The 22,052-nt window shown below is 53.2% G+C and overlaps 2 pseudogenes; one reads left to right on the top strand and one right to left on the bottom strand.

The window, feature by feature from the left end:
- Positions 1 to 1,047: 1,047 nt before the first annotated feature.
- Positions 1,048 to 5,897, top strand: LOC147913696 (uncharacterized; annotated as a pseudogene).
- Positions 5,898 to 9,156: 3,259 nt separating this feature from the next.
- On the bottom strand, positions 9,157 to 10,430 carry LOC147913695 (uncharacterized; annotated as a pseudogene).
- Positions 10,431 to 22,052: the final 11,622 nt, after the last annotated feature.

Here is a 22,052-nt window from a genome sequence, read left to right as displayed (position 1 = left end):
TGGTATAGGTCCACCACCAGGAACCAAACCTTGGCCGCTGAAGCGGAGCATGCCGAACTTAACCACTAGGCCATGGAGCCGGCCTCTTTTGCCCACTTTTTAATCGGGTTTGTTGTTATTGAGTTGTAGGAGTTCTTTATATATTTTTGATAAGAGAGATCATTTTTTGTATATACACTATTCTTGGGTTGATACAACATTCATTTATTACTTTTTAAATTTGGAAAGCATGTAAAGAAAAAGAGGGATAAAAGAAGCATTATCGATTATATTCTTTGACTTAGCAATTCCACAGCTAGGGATTTGTCATAAGGAACTTTCGTGAACATGCACAAAGATTTAGCCACAAGGATGTTCATCATAAAAGAAGGAGGAAGCAAGGAAGCGATGGAAACTGTAAACAGCATCAACGTCCAATCATAGTGTATAGGTTAAATAAAATACTGACCACTCAACACAGGGCGTGTGATTACAAATACATTGTAGACGAACACTCAATGATGTGGGGACATTCGTGATACAGCCATGCATGAAAGGAGAAACTTTCAAAACAATATTTACACTACGCTCCCAATTTTGTTTCAAACAAATGTGTAATCGTGTAAAAAGGAAGTTAAATGCCAAAATGTTAACACTGGTAATCTTGTGTGGTAGAATCTCAGGTTATTTTTATTATCTTCTTTGTATTTTTCCAATTTTCCAAATTTTCTGCAATAACATGTGGCTTTACAGCCAGGGAAAAAAAGTTATTTTTTAAGGCATTCGCAAGTGTAGGTACCGTGTTATCCCGATTATGTAAAAACCTATATATTTACAAAAAAAAAAAAAGGATCAAGACCACAGTCCACACCGAGTTCTCGGCCGTGGTTTGCGTTGTGAGACTTAAAGCTTTCTCACTTTTTCTCATTTTTATTTATACTCTCTTAGGTTTTCCAAATTCTCTACAATCTGGTTGTTTTGTTATCTGGTTACGACGCAGGAAAAAAGACAGAAAACTGTTAAAACTTAAAAAAATGAAAATTTAAAGTAAATGACAATCTGAAGTGGATGAAATTTGGCTCAACTATCTCGGGCACGCGAGCGAAGGCCAGGCCAGCCGTAGACCGGAGGCGGGACGCGGAAACTGAATCACCACCGCCGCGGCCGCACAGAGGCCCCGCCCAGGCCCCGCCCCCGGTCGCAGGAGGCCCCGCCCATAGCCGCGTAAGGCTCCGCCCAGGCCCCCGTCCGCCTGACGGCGGCGCTACGTCGGCACCGCCCCAGCCGCGTAGAGGCCACGCCCCCAGCCCGGGCCACGCCCCCTCGGCTGCGCCGCTGCGCTCGCGGCGGCCGTCCGCCGCGCCCTTGCCGGCGCTTCCGGAGCCGGCCGCGCAGAGGCCCCGCCCCCGGGCACGTAAGGCACCCCCCCCCCGGCCCCGCCCCCTCGCCGCCACGCTACGGCCGCGCCGCCCGTCGCTCTGGTCCTGCTTCCGGAGCGGGACGGAAGGGCGGGCGGCGGGCGGCCGGCGGGGCGGAGGCAGCCCAGGGTTCACCGCGGAGGGGCGAGGCTCAGCGAGTTGACCCCGGTCGCATTTCCTTCTGTCCTCCTCGTTCCTGTCCCCACCCGCCCTCACGTGCGCGGAACCTCACGCGGTGGCCGCAGTGGAGGCCGCACAGCCCAGGGACAGAGGTCAAAGCGGGGCGGGCCCGCCGGGGTCCCGGGACGCGCGCTGCAGGCCCGCCCGGCCCGGGGGGAAAGCGGGCGGATCAAAGCGCGCGGTGCCGGGGCCGGCCCTTCCGAGCGAGCCCGGGACGCAGCGCCCTGGGCAGAGCGCGAGGCTCTGCAAGCCGGGGTGTCGGCTGTCACCCTCTCCTCCAGGGAGGAGGCCGGTACCCGCGAGGCGTCTTACTCCCGCCCTGGCCAGTCTCTGTCCCCGGTCAGTGATTGCAGAGCCCCCCTTCTGCCGGCTGTGACTCGGGCGTAAGCTGTATGACTGATGGTGGAGTTACAGAGCCGCATCAGAGAAGTTTGAAGGCTGAGAAATCGTAATAGCAGTTGCCATTTGTTGGAAACCACGTGCCAGGCCGGCCCGGGACCTATGCCTTTGTGTCGTCTCATTATTCCTAGCAGCGCCATTAAGTGCTGGTATGGCCCACCACCCCCTTTCACAGATGAGGGGGTTGAGATGAGAAGCAGCTTGCCCCAGGCCTCTCGGGAGAAGGGGCACAGCCTGCATTTGGACCCGATCCCTGATTCTGCATCTCAAGCTTTTACACTCAAGCTTTTACACTCTGGTAATCTGGCTTCTGTGACAATAGATTCAGGGGGCACAGCTGGCTGCCAGCTCTGTTATTTACCTTAGCTCACTGCTGCCTCCTCGCTGGCAGGAAGACCCTCCTACTCAGAGCTAAGCCCGCCTTCCCCCTCTGATGGTGTCCAGCACCTGTGAGCTCTACCCCAGGAGCCTGGAGATCCTGTGCCAAGTTAGCACCCACCTGTCACACGGGGTGCCTTTGCTCAGGTGATGGGAAAAGACACCCTTCGTCCAGCATCTGAGGAGAGGGTATGAGAAAGTGGGTGATTGCAGGATGGTCAGTTGGACTAAGTCGGCCATGCCAGTGGCACAGGCCGGGAAGTGTGGGTGAGAGCACCCCGGGATATTCACACACACACCAGCACAGACTTGAAGAAACCAAACCCTGGCTATGCCAAAGCTCCCTGCCTCTCTCATCTCCACCCTCCCCTCTCCCTGGGAGATGCTGAGGGGGCATTTTGCCCGTCCACGTGGCTTTCCAGGTTGGTATATGAAGGCCACGTGACGCTGGACATTGGCAGCAGAGGGGACATGAGGCCCCAGCCCAGGCCAGCTCGAGACCCAGCACAGGGCGCCCACAGCCATCCAGACTTTCCAGCCTCCAAATGTACCTCCAAGAGGAAGCTGCAAATTTGATTTTTTTTTTTTGGCTCCATATTAAAGAACAAAGCATGGGAACTGGACAGGCCCCTCTGTAAACAGAAAACACATGTTTTCTGAGAGAATGGGCTCTTCCTTTCCTGGTTTCTTCTCCAAAGGACAAAGGCCTCCTTAGGCCTGCTGGCTTCAAGAGCAGGGAGGCCTGGGACCCAGAGCTGAGAGGAGGTGATCCTTCTTTGTCCCAACTCAGGGAGCAACACCCACCTTCTTAACTGGGGGCAGAAACAGGGCGTTAATGGGTCTGCTCAGCAGTGGGGTGGGCTTGGGGTGTGGTCCCAGGAAAGAAGCCCCTCAGGGACCTGAATAGTATTTGGGTAGGGGGAGGGAGAGTCTGGACCATTTGTATCCTCCAAACAATTGAGAAGTGTCTTGGGTTCTACCTGAGCTAGCTCCAGGTGATTGTGTGTTCCTTGGGGCCTACCAGCCACACACAGGGGCAGAGACCTCTCTAACTCAGAAGAGAGGCTAGGGCCTGATGTCTGCAGAGAGCAGTCCTGCTGAGACTGAGTGCCCACTGCTGTGTGACTTCAGGCAAGTTTCTTAACCTCTCTGAGCCTTAGGTTTCTCGTCTGTAAGATGGGGATAACAATATTTGGTTGCTGAGGATTAAATAAGATAATGGGTATAGCCCTGTCAGACACATAGGAGCTAATTAATGAGTGAATGAAATCAAACTTTGTCTCAGTTTCAATGCTGAGCTATTCCCACACCCCCAGAGTGGCCAGAGAGCCCTCTACAAACACGGAGGATGCCTGTACTCCAAGGAGCACCTCCACATTCCCCATCCTCTGCTGGGCACTAGATGAGTGCCTGGGCTCAGCCACCCTCAGAGCAGCTGCGACACCTCTTTGGAAGTGGCCGTCTCAGGAACGGATCATTCCTTTGAATCCCCGAAGCAGCCCGATCTTGGTCTTCTGGGGGAGATACACTTTGGGGAAATAACCAGATGTCCTTTGGGCCAAGTCTGCTGAGTAGGTGCGTGGATGCCAAGCCAGGGCCCCGTGTCCGGGGCCAGAATGTGCCGCGACTGTGAAGTCAGGAGACCGTGTGCCTCCCAGCCCCGAAGGCAGTTTGGAAGGAGACTCTGGACAGGATCGTCTGGACTGGCCGCCACTGGTGTTGGCGCGTGTGAGAGTGCCAGTGTGCGTGTGTATGAAGACACGGAGATAGTCACACACGCTCAAGCTCGGTGGATAAACCAAACCAAAGCCAGATTAATTAACACAGGCTGCATTTCATCCCTCAGCCCACAATCTGATTTTCATGGAAATCTTTGTGGGAAAATTCCCAGCGTTTCTGATCGAGGCCGATGCGTGAGAGTGAGGCAGTAAGTTGTTCTGGAAGAGTACACAACTTCGAGGTTGGGGTTTTCTCCCAGCTCTGCCCCTCACCAGCTGCGTGGCCCCTGGCTGGCCACTTCCTCTCTCTAGGCCTCAATTTTCCCATCTGAACAATGGGGACCATGCCTATCCTTCATATGAGAAGCAAATGGGGAAAATATGGATAGGAACATGCATAGAAGTCCTGACCTGGTGCATCAAGGGCCTTCAAAACATGCACACCCTTTGACCTAACACTTAGGCTTATGGGCATTTATCCTCAGGAAAGCAACACAGCCATACATAAAAGTGTCAGGATAAAGATGTTCCCAGCAGCGTTATTTACCACAACAAACACTTCAACAAGACGACATGTCCGACAATAGTGGCAAAAATTATAACCTGCTGGAAGGATGGACTCAGGTGCTCCAGGCAGGAAACGCAGGCCACACACACACAGTGGGTCTACCTCAACCCGTGCCAGTGACCTCGCTCATTAAAAATTAAAAAAAAAAAAAACTATTCACAAGTTCTTTTCACAATAGCCAAAACATCAGAAACAACCCAATTGTCCCCCCAGACATGAACAGGTAAAAGAACTGTGAGAGGCATTCGATGGAACACTGTAAAACAATAAAAAGGAGTGGGTTGTTGAGAGACTCAGCGAGATCCATGAATGTCAGTTATGCTGAGCAAGAGTTCATACTCTCTGATCCCACTTACATTAAATTAAATAAAGGTAAAACTAATCCATGTCGATAGGATTCAGATGGGTGGTTTCCTGGGGCCTGAGAGGTGGGGACTGCCTGCAAGGGGGGCTAGGGGACATTTTGTGGTGATTGTATTTTTTTCTTGGTTGTGGTGGTGGTTACATGGTGGTATGCATTTGTCAAAACTAGTTGAACAGGGGCCAGCCCGATGGCGCAGTGGTTAAGTGCGCATGGTCTGCATTGGTGGCCCAGGGTTCGCCAGTTTGGATCCCAGACATGGACCTACTCACCATTTATCAAGCTGTGCTGAGGCTGCGTCCAACATAGCAGAGCTACAACCCTACAACTATGATACACAACTATGTACTGGGGCTTTGGGGAGAAAAAAGAAAAAAAAAAGAGGGAGATTGGCAACAGATGTTAGCGTGGGGCCAATCTTCCTCAAAAAAAAAAAAAAAGAAGGAGGATTGGCAATGGATGTTAGCTCAGGGCCAGTCTTCCTCCCCGTCCCCCCAAAAAAACTCGTTGAACAGTACAAGTGAAAGGGATCTTACTTCACAGAAGTTACACCTCATAGAATTGATTTAAAAAATTAGTTGATATTTAGATTTCATTTTTCAAATCCTGTAGAGAATAATATTTAAAGACATAAAATACAACATATTAAACAAAACAAATCTGAAATAACCTATAGTATGATAATACACACACACACACACACACACACACACACACAGTACATAATAGTATATGGTTTGGGAAATACATCAGAAGGCCTTTCAATAAAATGTACCTGGTAATTATCTCACAGGTAATTTTTGTTTTCTTTTTTGTGCTCTTCTGTATTTCCAAATTTTCTGTAACAAACACCTTTCTTTTTATAAACAAATTAAATAAAAACAAATATATCTCTTTTCCTTTTTTACAGCTGTAGCAGGTCAGGGGTGCAAGGCTGGGCTCCAGGATAGGCCTGCGAGGATGCCCCGGTCCAGCGAAAGGGAACTGCCTGGAAGGTGGTAGCAGACAATGGGGACACGGGGGGTGGGGCCCTTTCCCTGGTTCTTTGGCCCAGTTTCTGTGCTGGGTTATTCTCAAGCGCTGCCATGCCCACTGGGCACTGCCGATGGCAGGGAGGAGCCCTGTCCCTGGGCCAGCTCGAGGAGCCCTGAAGCCAGACCCTCCCGTTTGGAGTGCCGGGACCCTGTGGCTCCGAGCACCTCTCCTGAATGTGCCAGGGTCCCGTGCTGCCCTGGGCGGAGGGTGGGGTGTGGTGGGATTTCTCTGCCCGTGTGCCGCTGGCCTTGCTGGAGGAGGCCCTCCTTGGTGAGAGTTGCAGGGACCAGTGGGAGGGTGGGGGGTGGCAGACCCTGTGCCAGCGAGTGAGCACTGTAGCACATCTCCCTCCCAGCTCAGTCCTGTGAGGTTGGGGCTATGTTTACACCACCACTCTCTCCACATTTGGGGAAACTGAGGCTCAGAGAGACATGACTTGCCCAAAGTCACCCGGCCAGTAGCCAGTGGAGCTCAGAATTGGCCTCATGCCTGGATTCTCTCACCTTCAAACTTCAGTTCCCGGGAGCTTCTGGGCCCCAAATAGCTCATTAATGGAGCACGGATTTGGGGGACAGGGGCTGTGTTTCTCTGGGGTCTGTTGTCTGCTCCGGGTTCTTGTGCGATTTATAATCTACTGCACAAGCAGCGGACCTGTCTGATGTTTAGAGGTTAAACATGACTTTCTCCGAGAAGAGGGCTCTGCCTGCATTTGGGGCTGCTGGGACCCCAGTGTCGCCTTCCCCCTCCCCCCCGGGGCCCCCTCCCCCTAGCCAGCTGGCCTCACAAAGGTGCCGATGAAGAGACCTGATTGCTTTGGTTTCTTTTCCCTCCCTGACTGAACAGATTCTACAACAGACTGAGGAAATTAAAAATCAGAGCCTGAAACTGTCCAAAAAAAATTTTTTTAACCAAGTCACAAATAAGAAAGATGAGGCAGCAGCAGGTTAAGGACACTTTGTGATGTCGAGTTTTTATCACTCGGCACTTTCGTGACTGTAAATGTCACGATTTACGGTCCCTGTGAACAGGCAGCCGCGGAGACCATGGGTTTACACCTGAATGTGAAGCTGCCCTGGAGTGTGGTCAGCGTGGAACGCGTTCACGGCGTTGGGGGCATCAGTCCTTCGAGGACTCTCCCAGGCCTCACCGGGGTTTCCGTTTCAGAATAAGTCGATCAAGTCAAAGAAAAAAAGGTTTTAAAAATGAAATGTATTTGTATGTCTATTTATATAACTGTAAAGAAATAAACTGTCATGTTACTGGCAGAGGCTTTGGAGTAAAGAGACTAAAAGGGAAATAATTGCTTGCTTTCTCTTTCTTTCTTGTTCTCTTTCTTTCTCTTTCTCTGTCTCTCTCTCCTTTTCTATATTCTCCAAACTTTCCATAACAATGTGTATTGCTTTTATAATGAAAGGAGGTAAAATACACTTATATTAAAAGTAGTCAGTCTGCACCTGAGCCTCAAATGATCACCACCACCATCAAGGGGTACTTTTTACTGAGTAGCTGGTATGTGCCAGATCTTCTGCCAAACCCTCCCACCATCCCAGCTCCTCAGAACACCCTGCAGGTGGGAGCCGTCACCCTTGCACACGGGAGCCGAGGCCCGGAGACGGCAGACAGCACCCACACGGCGGGGCTGGGGGCGGAGTGTGAATGATGCCGCCTCTCAGAACGGTACTATTTCCATAACAACTTCCTGCCTCTTCAAGGTGAACGTTTTCCCTAAATACAGTGATCTTCAATTAAAATATTTTTATCTTGTTTGGCTAGAATCTGAAATTATTTCTGTAAACAGAGTTCGGTAAAAAAAAAAAAATCATGTTTTCTTTTCTATTTTATGAGCCTGTTAACTAATGGCCAAAGTAGGGATCAGCTACATAATTTTCAGGGCCTAGGGCAAAATGAAAATGCAGGGCCCCTTGTTCAAAAAAGATTAAGAATTTTAACATGGGGACAGCAAAGCACTGAGCATGGGGCGGCTGCACAGGCCACACGCCCATGAAGTCTGCCGAGACAAGACCTTGACAGTTTTTGATGGAGCTAGGGTGAGCGACATCCCCTTTTGGGACAAACTGAGCACCAGTGACCACATGTCAGAAAGCAAATGGGTGCAAGCTTCAGGAAGACGTGAAGTTCCCGATGCGTTTTCCAGTCTGAAAATACAAAGAGGTTGCCCCTCAGGAATGGAGTCCCCAGTGAGGAGGCCACGGGAGAGGGAGAGAGCAGGGAGGCCTCCCTCCCCGGAAAAGGGCCAGGCCTCTGCGCAAGGAGCCTTCGTGTAAAGTGAGGGATACCGACTGCACGTTATTGTGAAATGTCACACAGTCGCCCCGAGCCTCAGAGAACTCCAACTTTTCTGCTCGAGTGTGCACGGCTGACTCGCCTGGGCCTCGGGGAGAAATGAGAAAAGCCGACGCCCATGCTTGCTCCTGGGAAAACACAATAGGAAACTTCATTCGACCTCCTCCCGGAAAGGATCCTGTGGATCACTGGCAGGTGGATTTTGCCCCCCAAGTGTGGGCACTGGGGACGAACTGGCAGCCTGTGTATGTAAGCTGACGGGTGTCTGCGGCTCTGAAAACAGGCTCCACACGCCGCCCCAGCCAGCCCCAGGCGCCACCTGTCCACCTCCACCACTTCTATGTCCTCAGCCCCATGACGAGTTCCGGAAGTTTCCAGGTGGATGGGCAGCACCATTGGGCGCCCCCGTGGCTGCAGCCTCTTCCATGAACCGCATATGGAGGTCCAGGACCTACTCCAGAAAAGATCATGTTTGAGAAGTCATTTGAAGGGAAAATATCCACTTAAGGGAGAGGGTTTCTAGTGCTTTGAAGCTCCACCGACCTTTGTGGGACAAGAGACCACCTACTGCCCCCGCCGCAACCCTCACCCTGGTCTCTACAGCCCCCTTGCCCATTTTTCTTTAAAAAACAAACTCCACTCTCCCCAGCTTGAAACAGCACTCTGGAGTAGCAGGCCTGGGGCCGAGCCTTTCCTCTGTAAGCATGTCTCGCAGGGCAGGACGGACAGACGAACGGGTGAACAGGGCCATGCAGGAGCATCTCAAGGCCAATGGGCAGCTGGACATTCTGTGCCCCTCAGCTGCTGTCCCAGTGCTCACAGGGCCCTCTTGGGACTGGGCTTGGCCACTGTGCAGCTTCGCAGGCCTGGGGCCACTCGGCTGCCTCCCCCAGCTCAGACGTGTCCCCAGGACCCTGCCAGGCAGAGCCAGGAGGGCAAAAAATGGCGCCAGCAGCCAGGGAGCTCCCCAGGAGAGGAGGCCTGAGCTTCCGGATCAGGGCACGGCCAGGAATCCTGCCTCACACGTGGAATATCCGCCTGAAGGGCGAGAACAGGGTCCTGCATTCACCACAGATTCAGGTGGGTGCAGGTAGGCCTGGGCCAGGACCCAGTATGGAGCCCAGGTCCCCTGCTGGACACCAGGGGTCCCAGCCGTCTCTCTGCTCCCAGGATGGGAACACAGAGTAGCTGCTCCCAGTGGCTGACCCAAGCCCCAGTACTGAGGGGACATGAGGGAGCCGGGGGCCTGCTGCCACCACACTGGGGCCGTAGTCCGAGTCTCAACCACCTTTCAAGAAGCATCTTGTGCCCACTCTTCTTCCCCGCGAAAACTTTGCCCAAGACGCTCTGGAGCGGGTTATAAGCCAGGCAGGTGCGGAGGAGGGTGCCTCCGCGATGGGAGCACAGCACAGGTAAAGGGGTGCGGGGGTGGTTGTTTACCCCTTAAGAAAAAACAACCGAAAAAAGCTTCTGGGTGGAATGTCAAGTTCTGGGGGTTTCTAAGTCGCCGGCCCTCTCTCCAGCGTATTTCTTTCTTTCCTCCCCTCTCCCGGCCTGCTTTCCCTCTTTGTTGCCAAGCTCAGACGTCGCTGCTGAAACCCAGCCCAGCGCCGGCGAAGCCCGGAAACTTCCAGCTTGCGATTGTGCGGAAAGTTGGGGTCGCGGGGCCGGGGTGACAGCGGCGCCGCGGGGCCGGGCGCGGCGGTGACCTGGGGCCGCGGCCGCTCGCGGCCACGCTCTGCCCAGCCGCGCCCGGACCTCGGACAGTCCGCCGGCCGGACGTGAACTTGACTCTGGCTCCCGCCCGCCGCACCGCGGGCGCGCTCCGGGACGAGCTGGTAAGCGGCGCCCGCTCTCCCGCCCTCGCCCTCGGCGCCCGCCGCGGCCGCAGGGATCCGGGTCCGGGTCCGGGGTCCGGGGCTCGCGCCGGGAGGGGGCGTCCCGGGGGGCGAGCGCGGAGGGCGCCCCACCGCTGTGGCCGCCATCAGAGCGCACGGCTGCGCCCGGGCCCTCCGCCCAACGAAGTCGGCCCTCCCGGCCTCCTCCCGAACAAAGACTCGGGAAGTTCGGGACGGAGTCTTTCCCGACATGTTCCCTCCTCCGGGCTGCTGGCTCTGGGCGGCGGCCATCAGGGCTCTGAAAGGGGAGAGGAGATCTCTCTGGGTTTCTTCTCCCCTCTTTCTTGCACGCCCCGCCTTTGGCTGGAGGGCAGAAGGAGGGGGCACCGATGCCATGCGGCTCTCAGGTGTTAACCCTCGGAGGCCCGGGCCTGCCCAGGGGCCGCACACGTGGTCAGGGACCCCACAGGTCGGGGAGAGGCAGCCCCCCTGCACAGCTGTGTCCTTGTCGCTGCAACGGGAGCCGGAGCGGGTCCTGGGGGCTCCGGGTGGACGTTGCTCCTGATCCCCGCACCTGCCTGAGCAGATTCCCTGAGGCCTTCCTGGGTGACCATCCTGAGCAGGACCCCCAGCCGCCACCGCCTATCTGCTCTGCCTGCAGCAGCTGTGCCAGAGCAGCCAGTGCCAATCCGCCATGACAGGCGCTGGGGACACAACATGGCAGCTGTGGTCAGGGCCTGGGGAGGAGAGGGAGCTGGCCCTGTGGGGCCTTGTCCCCAGGGAGCACAGGGATGAGGACACTGGTGTCTCCCCTTGCCTCTGTCCACAGGCCAGGCCCAGCTGCTGCGACCCCCCAGCTGGTTTCTCTGCACACCTCCCTCCCTTTGCCTGAGACAAAGCCTCCAGCCCTGTGCATGGCCTGATCCCTGGGGGGCACCACGGGATGCGGAAGCCACCCCGCCATGGTGATGGCAAAGCCTCAAAAGCTCCCGAGCTCTGCCCTGGACCCTAGGCCTGGGCCTGAGGATCTGAATTTGACTTAATGCCCCCCAGCCACAGCAGGGACCGCCTGGCTGGCCCTGCTCTCAGCAGTTGCCAGGTCCCCAACCTTCCAGAGGCCATTGCTAACCTCACCTCTGTCACCCAGACCCCAGAGTCCTCCTCGGTGAGAGACTGCAGAGGGAGCACCCACGCAGGAGTGAGAAGGCCCTGCCAGCCCGAGACTGGGCAAGTCACCCACCCTCTGTACCCTGGAACTCCAGCAGTTTCCTGCTGGACTCCACATACTGAGTCCTCCAGGTGGCTGAAGCTGGCTTGCCTCTTTCAGACCAGATCTGCTTAACTGAGCTGATTTGAAGTTCAAATCTCCCTATAACATGGTGCCTGACCTCCCTATCCCCCAATCCTCTGGGAAGCCTCTGTGCCCACTCAGGCTGTGTGTGAGGTGCTCAGTGTGTAACGAAGGAGACACAAGATACAGAAAGAGAACCCAAACTTGAACTTTCTTCACGTCCTAGGCAGTAGAGCTGCCTCCAGTTATGAAAACCTCGGTGTACGTATTGTTGCACCAAAGGGTGACAGTGAGCCAGGCGTGCGCTCAAACCCCAGCACTGCCTTGGGCTCGCTGGGTGGCCCTGGGCGAGTAACTTCACCTCTCTGAGCTTCCACTGCCTCATTCATAAACTGGGCTGAATAATAGTTCTGACTCAGTTGAACTGTTGGGAGACCTGTGACAGCTGTGTGAACACTTAGCGTGGCGCCGGCACACAGTAGGCACTCAGTAAACATTGGCTGCTGCTGTTTTACTGTAGTCAAGGTGGACCTGCCTCCTGGATCTGCTCACACATCACCTGCTTCTGGGGCAGCTCAGGAATTTCTCTCTTGCATCTCATGTCAACTTTCAATAGCTTGCCTCTTCCCCACTTTTTGTGTTTCTTTTCTTATCCTAAAAGAAACGATCACTGAGCCCCACCCCTGTGCCTAGAGCCCTGTGCTGAGCTCTGGGGGTCCAGAGCTGAGTCCGACATGACCCCTACCTTGAGAAGCTGCCGGATGCCCCATGCAATTATAACACCAGGATGAGGTTCTCCAGGCTAACTTCCCATCCAGAGGAGGTGTTTTCTGCACAGTGCTCCTGCTGTTGGCCGTGCAGTCTTTGTTGAATGCCCCCAGAGATGGGCAGCTCACCACCTCTCTGGCAGTGTTGCTGCAGAAGCTGTAGGAGGAAGCCTCCTAGGTACCCCTGAGCCTTCAGTGGTAGGACCAGATGTCGGACAGGTTTGCCGCAGTGGCTCTCGGTCTGAGAAATCTGGTTTTATGGGGAAAAACCACACCTGGTAAGAAGGTCCTAAAAACTCGGTGAGGTGCCGATTTCAGTCTCCAAGAAAAGCACTGCAAGTGGTCGGTGCATATTCTCGCAATACAGAGCCCCGTCTCCCATTTTTGCCAACGGCCCAGGTAGCAAGGAGACAAAGAGAAGGAGTCACTGAGGGGGAAGTAGAACAAACCTAGTACAAAAGGCTGGCTGCTGTGCTTAGGAAGCTGGAAGGCAAGGTCAAGGTGTCCAGAGGCCTGGGGCTCCTTGCCTAGACTGGCTATGTAATTTGCAGAGCCCAGGGCAAAATTAAAACGTGGGGCCCTTGTTCAAAAGTGACTAAGAATTTCAAGATGGTGATGACAGAGCATGAACCCAGGCAGGGGCCCTTCTGAGCGCAGGGCCTTCCTGACTGTGGGGCCCCATGTGGCAGATAGTCACACACCCACCAGGCTGGCCTGGCTCCTTGCACGTGTTCTTGCCGCGTGCCAAGGCCTGGGAGGACCCACAGGCAGCTCCGTTGAAGGCACATGACTCCTCTTCTGCACTTTTTTTTTTTTTTTTTGCCGTCACTGATGTTACATGCTAATTTTAGAATGTTTTGAATCCTCACAAAAGAAGAAAAAAAGTTTTCAGTCACCTGTGAAACCATATTCAGAAATAGCCAGTGGGAACACTTCATTCAGCTTCTATGAACACAGAATTTTAAACAAAATTAGCATCTTAGCATCTTATTATAGGTATCATTTTATCTTCTGCTTGTTTTACTAAATGGTTTATCGCCACTCGTTCCCTAAGTCAGAAGATAGTATTCTACAAGTTGATTTGTAATGACTATTTAATATTCCATTGGATGGATTTCTTAACTAACCCCCCATTACTGGACACTTAGGTTAGTTCCAGTGATTTCCAGTTCTCCCTGTTATAAACAACACTTTGTGTGCACATTTCTGCTTATTTCCTAAGGGAGTGAAGGCTGTCACGGGAGACCTTCAGGTTCCAGAAGCTTCTTGGGGTTGTCTCTGAATTCTGTCTCGGCCGGGGGCTCGGCCCCCAGCCCCCTGTGCGGGGTCAGTACTGAGTGGATAGCCCTGGCATCTTTTTATTTTTAGAGAAAAACCCAGCCCTCCCCAGAGCTGACTTGAGCGGGCAGTATTGAGCACTTACTGCATGCACAGCACCTGTGGACCATGTTCGCCGCCACCCTGGGAGGTGCTATAACCAGCCCCTTTACAGACGGGGACCCTGGGCGCCATGAGCAGAGGCACTGGCCCAAGGACCTCCTGCCTGTCCTGCTGTGCGAAGGACACGTTAATGATCCTGAAGCAGAAAATGGCCCCTCAACCCGCCAAACTATGGACAGGATTTGGGCGTCCGGGCAGCCTCGACCGTTGAGGCTGTCAGGCTGGGGATGGAATGAGATCACGCTTAGCATGGTACCCACTCATGGGCAACGCTCAGTAAGTGGTGGCGAGGAGGAGGAGCAGCTGCCAGGAGGTAAGGTTAGAGCCCCCTGGGGGAGGAGGGCTCCGCAGAGCATCTGGCCACCTGATGGAAAGCTCCAGAGGGCAGGGATGAGGTCTGCTGACCCCAGCCCAGCGCTGCCCACCGCAGATGAACAGAGTGTGTGGAGTGAATACGTCAGCAGCCACATCCCCGTCGTCTCCTTCAGAGGCCTCTGGGCGTGTTGGAGGAGGGCAGGTGCTGTATTAATTTCCTATTGCTGCCATAACAAAGTTCCCTGATTTAGAGGCTCCAACAACACAGGTTTATCATTCCGTCATGGAGGTTGGAAGTCTGAAATGTCTCATGGGGCTAAAATCAAGGTGTGGGCAGGGCTGGCTCCTTCTGGAGGCTCCAGAGAGAATCTGTTTCCTGGCTTTTTCCAGCTTCTAGAGGCACCCACGTTCCTTGGCTCATGGCCCCTTCCTCCATCCTCCAAGAGAGACGTGCACCTCTTTCTCTGACCACAGCTCCGAAAGGTTCTTCACTTTTAAGGATTCGTGTGATTCGATTGGACCCACTTGGATAATCCTAGCTGCTCTCCCGGCTCCAGGCCCTCAACTTCATCCGCCTGCAAAGTAGATTTGGACTGTTCTGGATTTGTTCCTGGGCTGCGGAGCTTCCTGCCAGAGGCCCCACTGACCCCACCCTTTGCCTACCTCAAGGGCAGAGCTTCTGGGAACAGGGGCAGGCTCTCTGCTCAACCAGGAGCTGCTCTTCCTCTCCTCAACCCCCCAGGGCAGGCACAGTGGGCACTATTATCCCCATTTTATAGGTGGGCAAACTGAGGCCTGGAGAGGCCCGATAACTTGTTCCAGCCCACATAGCTGGCAAGCGGCAAGGCTGAACCTTGGTGATGGCTGGACCCTAAATCCAGGGCTCCATGGGGCCCACCACCTGCCTCTGGGAATACGGTCTTCCCTGGCTCTCAGCCACAGCCCTTGATTCCTTCCAGAGGGTGACAGGCCTTCCTGCCCGGTTCCCAGAGCAGGCTGGCTGCTCTCAGGACCAGAAGGGCAGTGGGGCAGCCCTTGTCCATGGGCTTGTGTGAGTGTGGAGGGATCTGGGGCCTTATTGTAGCTTGCATGTTGGGGGGTAAAGGTGTGGATGGCAAAGGACGAGTCTGTCCCAACCAGAATGGCAATGGTTCTTCCCAGTCCAGCCCCCAACTGGGGGCCTTCAGGGTGTCTCTTTCCCCAGCACTGACACAGCACACTGACCTGTGCAAGGCTGAGCTGCTTGGAATGAGCAAATAAGAGAGCGTTCCTGGGGCCACGTTTGAAGCTGGGGTGGCACTCGGTCCACGAAGGTGGGCAAGGGTGTGCACTCCAAGGCTGGGACTCGGCAGGGGTACAGTCAGTCTTCCCTCCAAGCTGCCCGCTGCAGCCACCCCCCCCGGGGCCTGGGCCTGGCATGGGAGGAGTTAAGCCGCTGCGGGCACCTTGGCACGTCTCGTTGCCCGGAATGTCCGGCTCCCCGCCCCCACCGCTTTTCTTCCTTTTGCCTTCTTCCTTCTTAATTAATCATACGCTGCTGCCCAATTTAAATATGGAAATGCCCAGGCCGAGGCCCTGCAATTATTTCTGAGGCTGGGCAGGCCGTCCGGGGCTCTGGGCTCTGGGGAGCATCGTGGCATCGCCTCCTTTCTGGTGTGTGTGAAATTATGTGCACAAAAGGCGTCTCCTTATCTGAGTGTGTGAACTAAATAAATAAATAAGGGCTTTTGTTTGTTTGCGGGCTCCTGCACATGACTGTTTTGACTAAACCGCCCGTGTTGTCTGTGCCTTTCTGGGACTCAGGAGACGCAGGCAGGCGGAGGCCCCCGCCGGCCGGGGGCTGGGGGCGACCGCCGGGCATCTGGGCCTCTCCCTCCCCTGGCACCGCCCGCACCCCGCACCCCTCCACACACACCCTCGCCGGAAAGTTCCCTGCCCGGGCTGGGCTCCCAGGCAGCCTGGCACCGTGCCAGGCTCGCCGCCGAGCGCGGGCAGCGAGGTGGGGCGAGCGGAGGCACCGCGGAGGACGTGGCCGGGCGCCCTGGGCGCGAGCAGGACCCGAGGCCGGGAGGCCGCGGCCCAGAAGGTGAGGGCAGCCCGGGTGGGCGCAGGGTGGGCGCTCCGCGGGCAGCAGGCGGGGCGGCTGGCCGGAGCAGGCCTGGAGGGGGGAGCGCGGCTGCGGAGGAGGCGGGCACAAAGCCGGGCAGTGCCAGGCATCACTGCCGCCCGCCGGGCCGGCCTCCCTCCCTCCGGCCCGGCCGGCTCCGCGGGGAGGCCGCGCGTGCATGGGGCCCGGCAGTCGCGGCAGACACGGAGCTGTGGCCGCGGGGCCGAGGGAAGGCCGAGCGAGGCGGGGCCCAGCGCTGTCAAGGAGAAAAACATCCCAAGGCCTGCAAATTGCTGCTCTCAGCTTTTTTTTTTCTCCTCCTGCTTGGGAGAAAAAAAAAAACGCAGCGCTTCCTCTGGAGGCGGATGCAAAAAGGATGCAGAATTTTAACCATCTCCTGCACAGGGTCCTTCCCCGGCAGGATCTGGGCCCAGGCCTGGCATGGTGGCACCACGGGAGGGGGAACGGCCAGAGCGTTAGATGTCTCTTTCCAGGAGATGCTGGAAAGCTGGGCCTTGTAGGCATCCGGGTCCAGAAACTGGGCCCGATGCAGGGGTGTGAGGACTGGAGGTCAGGGGTGCCCAGGCCTGCATAGAGCTGGCAGGTGGTGGGCCGCTGGGCACCATAACGGTCACCTCTCCGGTCACCATCACTTATGCTTGGCGGGCTCGTCTCTTGGTGTTGAACATGGTGCCCGGGCACCCGGTAGGGGACCCCAGCACTGTGCTGGGGGGAGTCTTGGTTCTCGCTGACTTGGGGCTTTCAGCCATGCTGGGATTCTGGGCCTTTCTCATGACCGATCTTTGTGTTTTAAAAATAATTCGGAAAGTTTTCTGCTGTCTAATGAGGGCCTCACACACCATACGTTCAGGGCAGGACTTAAGGAATGAATTCTAGAGTGAGGAAGGTGATCTAGACACTGGAGGAACGGCAGACAAGCCCCAAATGCAAAAGGAGAGGCCCATGCACCTCACAGAGTGAGGATGCCGGCTGGGAGTGGGTGCAATGGTCAGAGGGGTGGTCCAGGGAGGCACAGTGCATAGGGCCCACAAATATGTTTTCATTGTAACGTCTTTTAAAATTAGAAGAAAAAAATGACTACAATAATAATAAATACATAATGATGAATTCAGTTTGGATTATATTCATCTTTATACCAACAGTCATAAAATATAATTTTTAATATTTATGGAGGAAGGGCCATGAAAGTTGTGATGGGGCCCTGGTGGGTCCTGGTCTGTCCCAGGACAAAGGGTCAGATGTCTGGCTCCAGGGGGAGCCTTTGGGGGCCATCTGGGTGCCCTGTGAATCTGGCTTCTCTGAAGGCCAGCCAGGACGAGTTGACACGGCCTGCTGTGAAGAGGAGCCAGGGCCCTCTTGTGTGTATGCGTGTACCTATGCATACATACGTGTTTTACAAAGGATTCCCAGAGACCTGAGTGTGCAAGACCTAATTATCAAGACAGGTGAACACAAGGCTGGGTCAGGTGTGGCCATGAGGGCCTAGTATTCCTGGCCCTTGGGTGAGGGGTTGTCACTGGGTAGGAAGACACGATGGTGTCTTCTAGCCATTGTCTTCCTGGGAGAAAGCAGGCTGCGAGGCCCGTTTACAGCCCACCCCCCATACCCGCAGCCTAACACAGCTCTGTCCAGCAGAAACATGTGAGCTGTAAATGCAGCCACATCTGTAATTTCACATGTTCTAGTAGCCACACTTTTTAAAAAGTAAAAATAGGTGAAATTCACTTTAATAATACAATTTATTTTATCTAATATATATCCAAAACAGTATATTTCAACGTGTAATTAATATGAAATTATTAATGAGATATTTGTCCTTTTTTTCATACTAAATCTTTGAAACCCAGAGTGTATTTTACACATACATCTTAGTTCAGGTGGACTCTCCAAATTTCAAAGGCTTGATTTCCATGGCATGTGGTCAGGGACTATTTATTGTATTGAGCAGCACAGGTTTAGCTGGCCCCCATGGCCCCCCCAGAGTTGCGGAGACTGATTTTTCTGCTTTTTTGCTGGTGGCCCTTCTTGGCCAGGGTAAAGGACACTTCCCATGGCTGGTCAGGCCCCCAGCAGCCCCTTTCAGCCCTGAGAGCTGAAAGAATGGGTGTTGAGGCTGCAAGTTTCCAGGGCGAGGGGGGACTGCTGCAGAGGGTTCTTCGGCCGTGCTCCCAGACGCCAGGGGGACGGTACAAAGGGCTGGCTTCAGGGTACAATTGTGGGGCGGTTAGTCACAGTGCCGGGGAGCGGGCAGGCAGACAGAGCTCCCTGTGTCTGCGCCTGTTGGGGCTGGGCCCTGCAGCCCGATTTCCCTGGCCGGCCAGCTTCCCATCCCTGCCCTCCTCCTCAATTAACCCCCTGCTGCCCGCTGCCTACCTGGCCGCCTGGCTGGGGCATCCTTACCAGGCTCTGGTTTCCATCAGCCACCCTGGCCAGAGGCAACCGCCTTCTAGAAGCCGGGCTTAGGCCTGCGTGATTTCATTGGCATCTCTTGGGAAAGAAACGTCGGAACAGCTCTGTCCCTGTGGCTCTGCAGCGTTTGCAGCTTGAGGAGGAGTTTTCGTACGAGTTAGAGAGCCCTGTGTGCTGGGCTCCCCACTTAAAGATCTCATCAGCATTGGAGAGTATTCAGCAAAGGCTGTGCATTTCTGGAAACAATGAAAAGCCAAAACTGTGAAAAATTAAGGAGTGGCCCTGAAGCTAGTGCCTGCACTGCATGTTTTAAAGTGAACAGACTGATATAAATATTTTAATCCTGTGCATAGATAGACGGATAAGATAAAATAAATTAGTCATGTCCCAGCCCTGTCTGGGGAAACTTTGAAAGCAGGACTTCTGTCAGCATTTGCTATTTAGTAGTCGAAATTAAAATCTGCCCTTCTAAGTTGTAATCCTAGTGTCTCAGAGATGGAGTTAGCGGTGTTGTGATTTGACAGTTAAATTACTAACACGAGGAGAAGATAACTGTCCCCTAAAAAGGTGTAAAACATAGTTAACAGAGTCTCTCTCTTTTTAATTTAAAAATTATCCGTGCAGAGAGTGTGTATTTTGGCTTTTCTTTGCTAAATTAAAGTAGCATGTGTTTTTATTTTAGAAGGCAGGGATGGTTTGCTGTGCCCTGTGTGAGGAGGGGAAATAAAATACAGGGTCTTTTGAAAATGTGCCCATCTACTTAACAGCTTAAAAATTCCAAGTGCCAGGCATTTTTCTTGGAGGAAATAAATGTCTCCAATTTATTCATCTTACCTGTTGACTACATTTTATAATTTAATCTTTGCCTAAAACTGAGGATGTCTTTGGAATAGAAGAAGCCTAGGTCTGTTTGGTCCATGAGATGTTGGTCTCTCTCTGTTAAAATCCCTGAACGCCGACTCCAGGCCCGGTCCACTCTCTGGACAGACCACGATCTGTATGCCACAGCTCATCCCACCTCTGCCTTCAGAGGACAAGTGATGGGAGACATGTTCAGCTCACATCATTTTGTTCTCATTTATTTTAAACCAGTTAAGATGATTTTAGCACAAAGAATGGTGTATCTTACTTGCATTCTGAGAGCCATTGGATTTTCAAGCTGGAGTACAATTTTTTTTCAAAATCCAAATTTAGAAATTGCCTTTTAGAGTAGAAAATAGCATGCTGGTTTGCCTTTCAACTCACTTTTAAAGAAAGATACGTAAGATCAAATACATTTGATTTGTAGATTTGTTTCCATCCGTTGTTATCAAGGGGCTGGGAATGGCCCACTTTTAAAAAATAGGAGAAAGTGTGTTCGCACACAGGTATAATGAGTTCTTCTGGGGTGATTCAAGCCCCAGAGTTTCCACAGACATGGGCGTGAGTCACCGTCCTTTGCATGTTCTTTCCTTCCCAGGAGGAGTGAGGCATTTGGCTCTAATGTCATCGTGTGACAAAGGCAGTCCCTGCCTGGCTGAGGCACGGTCACACCTAGCCCGGCCGCTTCATGCACACCTCTCAAAAGACAAACAGACCCTGTGCAAATACCACTATTTTAAAGCAAACCCAACAAAATCTTCACTAATTGCAATTCTGCCCTGGCCGCAGGCACCACCTGCAGTATGGAAAAAAAATTGGAAAAACGGGAAACACACTAGAGCCCCCGGGGGAAAATGTCTCCCCTGCAAGAAAGTGCTGGGATCGGAGGTCTGGAAGCTACTGTAGGGACCTGGGAGACCTAAAGCCTCCATTCGGGGTCTGGGGCTCTTAAGTTTGCTCCTCCAAGCCTCAGTTTCCCAGATGTAAAATGAGAAGAAAAGGGTCCATCCCAGCCCACTGTCAAGGCTTGTTGCAGGACTATGACAACGGCAGCCAGAGTCTGCCCAGCAAAGCTGGCAGTTTCATTTTCTATTTGAGTGTTTCTCTAAAGGGTACAGTGCTCGAGACATGTGAACTGCCGTTATCATCTTAATAACTGTCCTGGCAATATATGATGATGAGTATTTATGTTAAACTCATAAATATTAACAGTAATTCATGTTATTCTTATAATGAATTATATCCATTTGACTTATAATAAATATAGTTGTGTTGGTTGCAGCCCTTTCTGGTTATGAGAGTAATATATGCTTATTGTAGAAAGTTTGGAAAATGCAGAAGAATGTTTGTAGGGGGAAAATTGTTCAGCATCCTCCCCACTTGAGCTCTGGTCACATTTCCACGTATTTCCTTCCAGGCTTTCTTCTCTGCCTTGTCGATTCTTGTAGCATCTATTTTCGGATAACTCTGTGACACTGTTCTGCGGGGTCCTCCTGTCCTCTTAGAACTTCTGTCTTCTAGGGGCAGTTCCTCCTCGCTGGCCTACAGGCCGTCTCCTTTAGGCAGGCCCTGCGCAGGCCCTGGTGTTCAGGGAGAAGACCTTGGGCCCCATGGCACCCAGCCTCCTTCCCCTGCTGTTCTGGGAGCCGTGTCGGGGCAGGCTGGACAAACCGGGAACACAGCCCCATGGCAGAGCCCAGGCTGGCGCAGGGCGTCAGGGAGAAGGGCGAGTGGCATAAAACACAACCCTCTGGCAGGGCCCAAGCCGTGGAGATGGAGAAGAGCATGGCAGGAGAGGGCAGGGAGGTGGGAGGACGGCAGGAATGTTGCAGCGTGGGGGAGTGGTGAAAGGCAGGCCTGAGGTTTGAATTCTCGGCAAAGAAAGCTGCTTGGGCCAAATCAGATGTGCCATTTCTTAGACGTGCAAGGTGTCGTCAGAACTGTTAAGATAATATTTTCAAGGTGTTTAGCTTCATAGCCCTGACTTAGACCCACTAAGCGATTGGGGGTTAGTGCCAAGGGACTCGGTAGGCAGAAACAGGCCAGCGCTTTCGTGCGAGGGCACCATTCCCAAACTCTGTGTCGCAATCAGGCATGTGCCTCGGCTGGTCCCACAAATCCATCAGGCAAAAGTTCCACATCACCAGGCCTCTGGAGGGAAACTAACCGATTTCCATATTGCTTTCTGGAGTAACTGTGATCCTAAGGGAATTCTAGAATTTCCAAGATCATTTCTGATAGGATAAGTGGAGTCTACGGGGTCTGCCTTATCCCCCTTAGAATAATGCAGCGGCTTCAATGTCTTAACAACAGATCACTAGAGATTTATTCATAACCCACATTGCAGACAAACTTCACAGCAAGGCCCTTGGTGGTAGCATTAGTTACAGTAGAGAAATATTAGCAAGAGATGAAATTTGGAATAATAGGGAATGCTGGGGTAAATTATCACATAACACAATAAGAGAATATTGTGTCACTGTTAAAATGCTGTTAACAAAGAATTTGTAAGGGCATGGGGACATATGGATACAACATTTCACAAATAGTAAATATGTATGTAAATTATGTAATTGTATGTATATGTTCACTGTTGGGAAGGAACCAATAGAATATTATTTCTGGATAATAGCATATAGCTGAATTTTCCTTTGTTCATGTAT

Source organism: Ceratotherium simum, chromosome 25, assembly GCF_057802395.1.
Source record: "Ceratotherium simum simum isolate JZ-2026a chromosome 25, ASM5780239v1, whole genome shotgun sequence".
Taxonomy (NCBI): domain Eukaryota; kingdom Metazoa; phylum Chordata; class Mammalia; order Perissodactyla; family Rhinocerotidae; genus Ceratotherium; species Ceratotherium simum.
This window is presented reverse-complemented; position numbering and strand designations above follow the sequence as displayed.